The sequence below is a fragment of the Dendrobium catenatum genome, unplaced genomic scaffold (assembly GCF_001605985.2).
Source record: "Dendrobium catenatum unplaced genomic scaffold, ASM160598v2 fragScaff_scaffold_621, whole genome shotgun sequence".
Lineage (NCBI taxonomy): Eukaryota > Viridiplantae > Streptophyta > Magnoliopsida > Asparagales > Orchidaceae > Dendrobium > Dendrobium catenatum.
The window spans coordinates 32,774,364-32,786,221 of NW_021319083.1; positions in this window are offsets into that span (position 1 = coordinate 32,774,364).

Consider the following 11,858-nt stretch of genomic DNA (forward strand, 5'->3'; position numbering starts at 1 on the left):
GCCTATGGTGTTTGTGAGTGGTGTGCGCATGTATGAACTATTTGCATGAGGGTAACTCTCTTGAATGCTTATTTTGTGTTTTTATACATATTTTAAGTAAATATTTTATATGTATTAATAGTTTATTTGTGTGTGAACGATGTGTGCTCATGCTTGTGATATCTTATTCCAAAAATAATAAATATAAATTGACATTGTTATTTAAGTATGATTTACTAAATGATAGAGCTTGATTAATGGATGAATTCAATTTGTTAGGTGTAATTGACATATGAATGTATGGTGTGTCTATGTGGAATGTGCATTTGTTTTTGAATTATGTGTGCTTATTAAAGGTGTGGGAATTGCTTGAACTATTAATGTATGTGCAGTATATGTACGTGTGTATTTTGAGTGATCAAGGTCAGCATGTGTATTGGTTGCATATGTTTTTAAATACCTATATATTCTTATTATGCGAGCTCTCGCTTTATGTATGTGGGTTTGTGCTTGGTTAGTGTGACACCCCAAAATCTAAAGTGAAAGAATTTCATTTTTTTTCCATTCATTAGCAACCATTATTCATTCACTTACAATTTTTGTAATTACATGTGTGAGTTGTCTGAACTTTCTGTGTGTATGGTGTACTCATGTGCATGTTTGTGTGATTTATACCTTTGTGCATATTTTGTATGAATTTGAGTGTTTAATTAGTTATATGTGTGAACTTTTCGGTTAATGTTTAGTTGGTAAGCATAAGGGTAATCACGTTGGTGCTTGCGTTTGGTGGGTGTGTGAATGTCGCATATGTTTAGATATGTATATGTGGTCCCACACCAACCCCTCTTCTTTGCCAAAGCGTGCTACCCTAGGGTAAAAGTGAGAGAATTTATAATGTACAATATTAGTATTATACATGATTAGAGATATTTTAGTGTTTATAATGTGAATGTATGTACGTGTGATCTTTAAATGCATTTGAATATGTGTGAACTATGCATGTTTATTTAAGTGTGTTGTATACATGTCTGTTTGAACATTTGTATGTGCGATCTATATAAACTCTATCTTAGCATGCAGGTTTTGGTATGGCTGCTAGCAAGTGTGAGTGCATGCCTATGGGTGTATGTGTGAACTGTTTGCATGAGGGTAACTCTCATGAATGCTTATTTTATAAGTTTATGCATATCATAAGTAAATGGTTTATATGTATTAATTGTGTATTTGTATGTGAACGATGTGTGCTCATGCTTGTGATGTGTTAATCCAAAAATAATAATTATAAATTGACATTGTTATTTAAGTATGATTTGCTAAATGATTGAGCTTGATTAATGGATGAATTCAATTTGTTAGGTGTACCTGACATATGAATGTATGGTGTGTCTATGTGGAATGTGCATGTGTTTTTGAATTGTGTGTGCTTACTAAAGGAGTGGGAATTGCTTGAACTATTTATGTATGTGCGGTATTTGTACGTGTGTATTTTGAGTGATCCAGGTCAGCGTGTGTATTGGTTACATATATTTTTAAATACTTATATATTCTTATTATGTGAACTCTGGCTTTATGCATGCAGGTTTATGCTTGGTTAGTATGACACCCAAACATCTAAAGTGAAAGAATTTCATTTTTTTTTCAATTCATTAGCAACCAATATTCATTCATTTACAATCTTTGTGTTAGCATGTGTGAATTGTTTAAACTTTCTATGTGTATGGTCTACTCATGTGCATGTTTGTATGATTTATGCCATTATGCATATTTTATATGAATTTCGGTTTTTAAATAGTTACATGTGTGAACTATGTTAACTCTATTTATGCTTGTGGGTTAATGTTCAGTTGGTAAGCATAAGGGTAATGACATAGGTGCTTGCGTTTGGTGGGTGTGTGAATGTTATACATGTTTGTTTGTGTTTGAATTGCATGCTTGTGCATATGCTATGTGTTTAGATATATATGTGAGTCGAACGCCACGCCAACCCCTCTTTATTGCCAAAGCATTCTACCCTAGGAAAAAAATAGGAGAATTTATAATGTTCAAAGTTAGTATTAGGCATGATTAGAGATATTTTAGTGTTTGCAATGTGTATGTATGTGCGTGTGACCTATAAATGCATATGAATATGTGTGAATTATGCTTGGTTATTTAAGTGTGTTGTCTGTATGTCTATTTGAACACTTGTATGTGTGATCTATATGAACTTTATCTTGGCGTGCATGTTTTTGTATGGCTGCTAGCAAGTGCAAGTGCATGCTTTTGGGTGTTTGTGAGTGGTGTGCGCATGTATGAATTGTTATCGTGAGGGTAACTCTCTTGAATGCTTATTTTGTATGTTTATGCATATCATAAGTAAATGTTTTATATGTATTAATTGTGTATTTTTGTGTGAACGATGTGTGCTCATGCTTGTGATGTCTTAATCCAAAAATAATAAGTATAAATTGACATTGTTATTTATGTTTGATTTACTAAATGATTAAGTTTGATTAATGGATGAATTCAATTTGTTAGGTGTAATTGACGCATTAATATATGGTGTGTATATGTGGAATGTGCATGTGTTTTTGAATTGTGTGTGCTTATTAAAGGTGTGGGAATTGCTTGAACTATTTATGTATGTGCGGTATATGTATGTGCGTATTTTGAGTGATCAAGGTAAGCATGTGTATTGGTTGCATATGTTTTTAAATACTTATAAATTTTTATTATGTGAACTCTCGTTATGCATGTGGGTTTGTGCTAATTTAGTGTGATACCCCAAAATCTAAAGTGAAAGAATTTCATTTTTTTTCAATTCCTTAGCAACAATATATTTATTCATTTACAATCTTTATAATAGCTTGTATTTTTACGTAGATATTAAATTTTTAGGAATCATTGTAAGTTTAAATAACATACATTCTTTGCCATAACATAGATATCAATTATACTATTTTTTTCATAATTTTTATGCATTAGTTCAAATTCTTAAAAAGTTGATACCGTCGGTACAAGTGGGGTTTTAGGACCGTCATGTGTCTATTTTATAATCGATTTTGCCAAAATTTTTTTAAAAATGGTATTATATTTTATGCATGTTTCTTGTAATTTTTAGATATCTAGATTTTAAGATATAATATTATTTATAGGATCTTTTTATTTAAAACTAAATAATTTATATAATATTATATTATTATTTTAATCTAAATACTTAATTCCATTACCTACCCATTAAAAGCCTTTAATTCCCTACTTCTATTCTTAATAGAGTACAAGAAATGAAAAATAGCGAGAACAAGAAACGCCTAGGTTTTTGAGACATCAATTTGTTAGTTCGTTCAATTGACAAATGCACTCATTTCGTTGTAAGAAATAATTACGCTTCTCTGATTTCAATAATTTTATATATTGTATTTTATGCATTTTAATTTGATCAAAACTTGGTATCAGAGTAATGGATAATGGAAGGATTTTATTGTGACCAGATTATTGATTGCATTAATTATTGATTTAATGCTTAAATAGATTTATTTTATTATTAAGAATTCATTTCGTATCAATTTATTTTTGTTTGAAGGATTTATTTTGTGATTAGGATTTAGTTATTGATGAAAAAATGGGTTTAAAAGGGAAGAAATCTGAACCTGCTAGTGAAATATTTTCAATAACATCTTGAACATGGAAAAAATTGTTGACATGATCGATCATAGGGGTGTCAATTTTGGGACACGGGTTAGGTTCGGGTTGAACCCGAAACTGACCCGAACCCGACCCGTTTTTGCAAACAACTCAGATTTCTGAACTCGAACCCGACCCGCTTCTAGTCCGGATCAGCCTGACACGATTTGAATGACCTAGTTCCAACAAGTTTTTTTGGTCCAAAAATGGGTCAATCTCGCTTTTCCAGTAAAAGACGGGTCAATCTCAGGTTTTCGGGTCAAAAAATGGGTTTACGGTAAAAAACGGGTCAATTTCGGGTCAAAGGGTCAACTCGAACCCGACCTGTTTTGGAATCGATTTTACCCTAACTCAAAATTTCAGGATTGGGTTTGAGTCAGGTTTTTCGGACCTTCAGAGGAGGATGTTTGGAAGGTGATTGACAAATATGACTTTCTCTATTAGTTTCTATTTTAGATCGACTATATTTTCATTGAGATTTGTTAGTTGACAAAGATATATATGAAAGTCTTCTTACTCAATCTGCTCGTATGCCTCTTTTTGATTCATATGTTTCAGTTAAACATGACCCTGCAGATTAGATTGTCACCCTTAGACTGCATCGTTGTGATGGTGCTTTTCTAGAGCGAATTGCTGAGCATTGGGATAACATTACTAACACTTGTTGGATCAGACTCAATGGGATGACTATCACACTTTGGGATTTACAGATTATTTCTGGCTTGCTAATCCTCGGCATTCCTTACGAGGAGTGTATTTCTTTATATTATGATTTGTTTAGTTGTCAACCCACTGGTTAGCATTGAAGGGGGAGTTTGTGTATTTAGCGAGTCTTCATTAGAGTTTGGCATATTATTATCATCTTTATCAACAGAAGAGGAGAGTTCGTAGTCGTCAGGGACTTTTTTTCTTAGACACTTGGATTAAGAGTTTGTTAAGCCAGATAGTACATGTTGTTGAGTTTGCTTAGATTTATGGCAACATTCAGAGGGGCTGTTTGAGCCTTGATAGCAGAGAGAGTATAATCTATTTATGTTAGGGAGTTTTTCAAGGATATTCTTTTGGTATCATTTATGGCTACCTGGTTGAGCTATTTTATTTTTTCTAGTCCGTCCTAATACTCTTTTCATGGTAAGCTTGATTATGAGATGGAGGAGTGGTTTGATAGCTCCAACAGTTCATGCACATATATATCATAGTTTTGAGGTAGATTTATACTTTATATGTCCGTGATCAGCATTATATAGAGATTCCTTAGCATTTCATTCGCGTTTTGGTTCACATTCATGTCGTCGGCTCTTTTCACCGTCTTGAGCTACTTGGTTACTTTGTAGATCATCATTTTCTTTCTATGTTTTAGTTGGCCAAAGTGACCTCATTTATAGATCAAGCTCATATTAGACTATTATGTTTGCCCCTCTTTATCGAGATTATGTAAGAGAATATTCTTTTTCTACCTTTTTGCAGGCTCCAAAAAAGAAATTTTCCAATATTATTGGCAATTGTTTGATTTGTTCAATTACTTATTTTTTCTTTGATTTTGATGCTTATGCTAGACGTGGGCCAGCCGTTTACTTTACGTGTGTAGAGTTTGGGTTTTCAAATCAAAGAAAAAAAGTCTAAGTCTCAATCGTTGTCTTGAACACCTTTTCTACCTGCAAAAGGCTGTTTAAGCCGATCGCAGCTATTAGGAAATCTGTGCCTCTTGCCCATCCCAAGATGTATGAGAAAGGGATCCCATGGTGTGATGGTAGTATAGGAGCCATCCACCAGACTCCCTTTGTACGCACGAGGCACGTACCAAAGAGAAGGCTCTAATTTCACTGGCGTAAGTGAATGTGCTAGCAGGGTTGCTTTAAAAAATGCAAAGGTTTAAATGCTCATGAGGGCCATGCCATAGACAATTGTACATCCTCCTAATGAAGATGTTGATCGGGCCAAAACCAAGCCCACCCAGACGCAGACGTGCATAGTTACACCCGATTTAAAAAAAAACTCCTGAGTTGCCCCGGGATAGGATTGGGGGACATCCCTACGCGCAGACAACAACAATACTGAATCTACGAAGTCTGAATCGAATCTTTCTATTTCTAGTGAATAATAATTATTCGGCGAAGCGAGCCTTCTAGCTGTTTTGCTTGCTTTTGGAGTCTTGCGGCAGCTATAATTCTTCTCTCTTCACCTGCTTTTGATCATCCTTTAACTAAGTGTTCCGCGAAAGCGTGATATGCCTTCTGAGGGTGGGGATGGAAGAGCTGGTGTGATGCATCAAAGGCCTTCACGCAATGCTACTAAAAGGAAGGGTGGCTAGTGGGAGAAGAATTCCTACCCATGGGCGTGGATATGGTCTATAGCCAAAAGAAGAAGTCGAATCAGAAGCAATCGGGCAAGCAAATGTCGCTGCACAAAGGGCCATATTGTAGTTTGAGCTAGAGCTTTTGAGTTTCCAACTACAAACTGGAGAGATGGCAAACTCTCATCCCAAGTTTGTGGATGCTTTAAATTATAGCTCTAAAGAAGATGCACCATCATCATCGTCTAGAATATTTGAGGCAACAAGAAATTTGTATAAACATGTTGAAAAAATAACTTGGCTGCTTCCTCACCTGTGATTGTTTTCAATTTCAACTAGGCACACCATCTTGCTGAAACAGTCAACCACCACAAACAAGTATTCATGTCCATGTTTTGACTGCTGTAATCCCCTAGGAAGTCCATCCAAAGTCTCCGGCTACTGGCATTGGTAGCGATGTTTAGAAACCCAGTTCAGCTTTCGGGTTGAGGGCGTTAAGCTTCAAGTTGGTTCAATTTTTCTTATTTTGTAAAGAAATAGGTATAAGGTCTTCATAGAGTCATGTCCATGCTTTGACTGCTATAATCCCCTAGTAAGTCCATCCAAGGTCTCTGGCTGTTGGACATCGATAGCTGTGTTTAGAAACCCAATTCAGCTTCCGGGTTGAGGGCGCTAAGCTTCAAGTTGGTTCAGTTTTTCTTATTTTGTAAAGAAATAGGTATAAAGTCTTCGTAGAGATTAGATAAGCGGCTATTCTCTTTATCCCTTTTTTGCAGGCTCTAGAAAAGAAAGTTTTCAATATTATTCGCAATTGTTTGCTTCATTCAGTTACATATTTTTTCTTTGATTCTAACGCTTACGCCATATGTGGACCATCCTCAGCCCTTTAGTTTAGGCGTGGAGCGTTTGGGTTTTCAAAGAAAAGAAAAAGGTTCGAATCTCAACCGTTGTCTTTCTTTCCATCTTCTAGTGCCTTTCCCCTATTTTGATATTTCAGTTCTTCTTATTGTTAGTTTTTATTGGATTCAACAAATGTATTCTTTTGTTGACTCTCTCTTGAGGGATCAAGGCGTCATTCCAGGATTTGTTGTATAACTAAACTCGCTACCTCATGTGCCAAAGTCTAACGATTATTCTTCCTTTCTTGCTCCCTCTTTTTTCTTTTTTTACATATGCGGTTAGGCAATAGTTCTATATGACTTGCTTGTAGAAGTCTTTTCACAATCTTTTTAGTGATATTAGTATATGCTATGCTATGCCCTTCCCATGTGACACTTATAAAGATGCCCGATGTGAGAGACTTTTGTAAGTCGATCTCCACCTTGCATAGGACCGCTTTTTTAGCTTAACTTTATGCTCATCCAATTGGATCAGACTCCCCCACCTGACTAGCCTAAGAATAAAGAATATCTGGTTTCCTTTATTCGACTAGGTGTCTAGGAAGCGGAGTTGTCGTAGAAGGATAGCTTCCCCCAACTTACTCTACTACTAGAAAATATTTGCGACCATGAAAAAAGGCCTTTTTAAGGGCCTTCTAGTTTCAGGGTTGCTCGTCTCTTACTCTTCAAAAGAAAGGGGGGATTCAAAAGAAAGGCACCATGTTTCGAAGAAAAATAAAGGTGAAATGGGTTGGTTTGGCAACAAGTAGAAGACTACCTAACTGAATTAGGGAATCAAAAGAAGGAAAAATTCAACAAAGCCGCTCGAGAATGCGCATTGTACTTATACAGTGAAAGCACAAGGAATGCCCTAATTGAAAGCTGGGAGGGAGGCTACAAGAAAGAAAGGGACAAACATTACACCTTAAAGGTTCTGTTATATATTATAAAACAAAACCTAAAGGATGAAACATAACTTATACATTTTGATTTGATTGTACCCTGAAGATCCATCCATGAAGGAGAACATGTCGTAGTTGGACGTATTGTCGACCAGGAGTTCGGATACAGGGAGTGGAAAATCATCTTTTGGGCACGCCTTGTTGAGGTCCCTAAAGCCAATGCAGACATGAATCTGTCCATTCTTCTTCTTTACAGGGACGATGTTAGTAATCCAATTAGCATACTTTCTTCTCGGATAAAGCTTGCATCTATTAGCTTCTTCGTTTCTGCGATCACCTATTCTTCGATCTCCAATCTCATTCTTCTTGGAGCTTGCTTGACGGGTGCTACATCAGGTTTGATTGCTAATCTGTGAACAGCTACGTTAGGGGATAAGCCAGGCAACTCAGTATATGTCCAGGCAAAGTAGTCCCTGAATTCACAGAGAAGTTCTTTTATTTCTTCTATTTGTTCTTCGGGTAGGAGAGAACTAATGAAGGTTGGGCGAGGGTCATCCTCAGTTCCCAAGTTGACTTCTTTTAGTTCATCCATAGTGGCTGCCTGTCCACCATCTTCAAGCTCTTCTGGTGCAGGTTCGGCTTCTACGGGCTGTTCATCATAATCATCAGCTTCGTATGTCTCTTCAGCAACATCATCATCGGATTCAATTTTTATGCATGTGATTACCCGACAAGTCTCTTTCCAAAGAAATTTTTGTTTGATGAATCTGATACCCTTATATGTATCCGTATCCTTCTGTCGTAACGGACGCGGACTCCTCCCATACCAGAGGCCTAGACTTGTTTGAAGTTGTCGCTTGGTGGTAGGAATATTGACTTATTTTCGTAGCATTCTCTTAATATTTTTGGTATTGAACCTAGGTAGCCTCGTAGGAAATAATTCATCGGAGTCGAGGAGAATGCAATCCCAGTCATGATTCTCCTCTTCGCGAACTCCCGTGGAATATAGCACATTCCTTGGCACAGTCACATTTTTACGGGGAGGCAGATAGAGGATAGCAAGTTCTTCAACTTTATAAACCTCGTGCAAAATGAGTTCTTTGAAATGTTGCAAGGGAACACGCGTGACTATAAGTGCACTATCTGAAATTGATAGGCTGTTTATTCTTTTAGAGAACACATTCTGCACCGTGTTCATATAAATAGAGTCACTGTCGTAATCATCATTTGAAAATTCAATCTGCCTACTCCATTCATCCATGGACTGGCATACTCTCTGGGATTTGGCAGGAGTAACATCATCTTCATCCGTGTCACTCCCAAGATGAGGTACATATCTCTTTTCTTTTGGAATGGTCGGTGCTTTAGGAAGAGTTGGCACTGCCTTCTTTTTCCCCACCTGCTTTTTCTTACCCTCCAGTTCAGGTCGCTTTGTAGTCTTCGAATTTGATGCTTTAGCTTCGAGGGAGCTTGAAGACTTTTGCTTCTTTGGTATGAAGTTCCGTGCATCTTCATAAACTGTTGCTTCATGAACTATAAAAGGCTGAATGTCACCAGAGATCCTGAATTCTTCTCCATCTTTGAGATACTTCATACACTGGTGTAGTGTTGATGGGACAATGCCATATTCACGCAACCAGGGATGACCTAGTAGCGAATTGAATGAAATATCCGCATCAATCACATGGAATTTAGCTTCTGTATGGAGCTCTCCAAATACAAGAGGGAGCATGAATGATCCAAGTGTTTTCTTCCCTTTTTCGTTGAAACCATGCACCATGAACTTATCTGGCATGAGGTGTTCCACATCAAGGCAGAGGGATCTCAGTGCTTTCAAGCTTATCAGATTCACAGAGGATCCAGTATCGATTAGGATTCGACTGATGATCAGCTTATCGCTCTCTGCAGTAACATACAGAGGACAGTTATGGTCTGCAGTTCCAAGCATCATATTCTCTTCGGAGAAAGTAATGAATGGCTCATTACAAGCTTATAAAACTTCAGTCAAACTACGTTCAGCAAAATATGCCTCGTATCTTTCGGGATCTTTGAGAGCCTGAATCAGAGTCTTCCGAAGGCCTTTAGACATCACCAAAGCATCGTATATGCTGAGCTGTGCTGGGATTTTTCTCAAATGGGATAAGATATTATAATCTATCCCCTTGGATGAAGTGTTCTTTTCCTTAGGATCTTTATAGATAATATCATCGTTGATAACTGTCTCTTTTTTCTTGTCTTTGTTGGAGACCCCTTTCTTCGGTGGAGGCGGTAGTATCTTGCCGCTTCTTAACTGCACTTGAGTAATCTCCTCTGGTTCAGAGTCATTTAACGGAGCATTTTCTTCAAAATCAGCCATTGTTGCATCTAGGGACTCATCTGTTAATTCATAATCACCACCTAGGTTTACAAGTCCTATCCGAGATGCTATGCTAGGGTCTGATTCGTCTCCCTCTGTAAAATACAAATCCTCCTCCGAACTATAATCCATTGGCAACACCATCAAACAGGATTCAGAGGGTACTTCTTTAGTGTATTCTTCTTTTACTGAGGTACTCGGCGCCACTGAGATGACCCGACATACTTCTTTTGGAAGAGAATTCTCATCATCTTCTCCGGCTTCGTTTATCTTAAGCTCTGACATGAAGTCAGCGAGCTTGATAGGTCGCCTCACAGTCTGGTAGTATTCATCCAAACTGTCGATAACCCTCTGAGTTATGGTCATCTTCTCCTTGGGCTTATTTAACTTGGTCTTATTCTTGGATGATTTCTTATTTCCAGTCTTTGAAGAACCAACTTGATTGTAAAACTATTTTGAAGTAGAAGGTCGTACCACCGGCAATGCCTTCAAATCTATCATTGGCTCAATAGGAGACTTCCACTTTACACCTGAAACTCCTTCAAGCTGCTTCAACATTTTCACAGTCTTCTTAAAGACCGCAGTCTCCCACTGTTCTTCTTGAATTGGCTTCTTTTCATTTCTTCTTTCTTAGACTAGGGGTACAGAAGAGGATGTGACCACCCGAGTTGATTCCTTTCTAGGGTGAGACAACACATTGTCGGACAAAGTGAGTTCCCCTTTTTGATATTTTCTTTCAAGCCAATCCTTAAAGATGTAGCAATCTTCAATAGGATGGCTGAGTACCCGATGATATGGGCAATAATTTGGGTCACCAGTGTGCTTCGACTCTTCGGGTCTCTTGCATTCAGGCAGTTCTAAACCCGATTTCAATACTTGTCGAAATAATTTGGCGACACTCTCCCTCTTGAATGAATATTCTTTATTCATTTTATCTTTGAGGGATTGGAACGTTTTATCACCAGTTCCCATTATCTGTCTCTGGCGTTCTCCTCCATCTTAATAAGTTCGTGGCATATCATTGCCCCCGAATATCAACTTTGGTTTGGGGTTAGGGTTGTAGGCCTATTTGGGCTTTTCTTGATATTGCATCGGCTGCTTGCCCTTGTCTATATTGTAAATTACCTGCTTTTTTCTATCAGATCTAGAGAAGAACGTAGAGTCGGCCTCACCCCTTCTAGCACCTGAGGCTTTAGCCTTCTTGGGTTTATCAGAATGATTTTCTGATCTGGACAAATTCAGTTTCTTAAATTTCGCCACTCTGTCGAGCAAGTCTTGAAATGTGTTAATTATAGCCATGCACAGGAAGGGTTGCATCATGTCATCAATGTTGCCCATTAACAACTGTACGGCATGTTCTTCTTCGAGTTGCTGCTCACATTTCATGCTGAGGTTGCGCCAGCGAGTGATATAATTGGTCACTGACTCTTCTCTTTTTCTCTTATCCAGAGCGAGGTCAGCGATCGTGATCTTCTCAGTTGCACTAGCAAACCTCTTCACGAACATATTTTCTAATTGTGCGAAGGTCTTCACAGAATCATTCGGTAGTTCAGCATACCATTCGAAAGCAGTTGCTGCCAAACTGCTGACGAATTATCGGAAAAGTAGGGCATCATTGCCTCCTGTGTTCCCGCAGGTGGCTTTAAACTATGCCAGGTGCTGCCTGGGGTTGTTATTACCGTTGAAAGTGTTGAACTTTGGTACAGAATACCCTTTTGGGTATGGTACTTGGTCGTATTCAGCAGGATACGGACGACCCTTGCCCACCAATTTTTCTGCTTGATCAA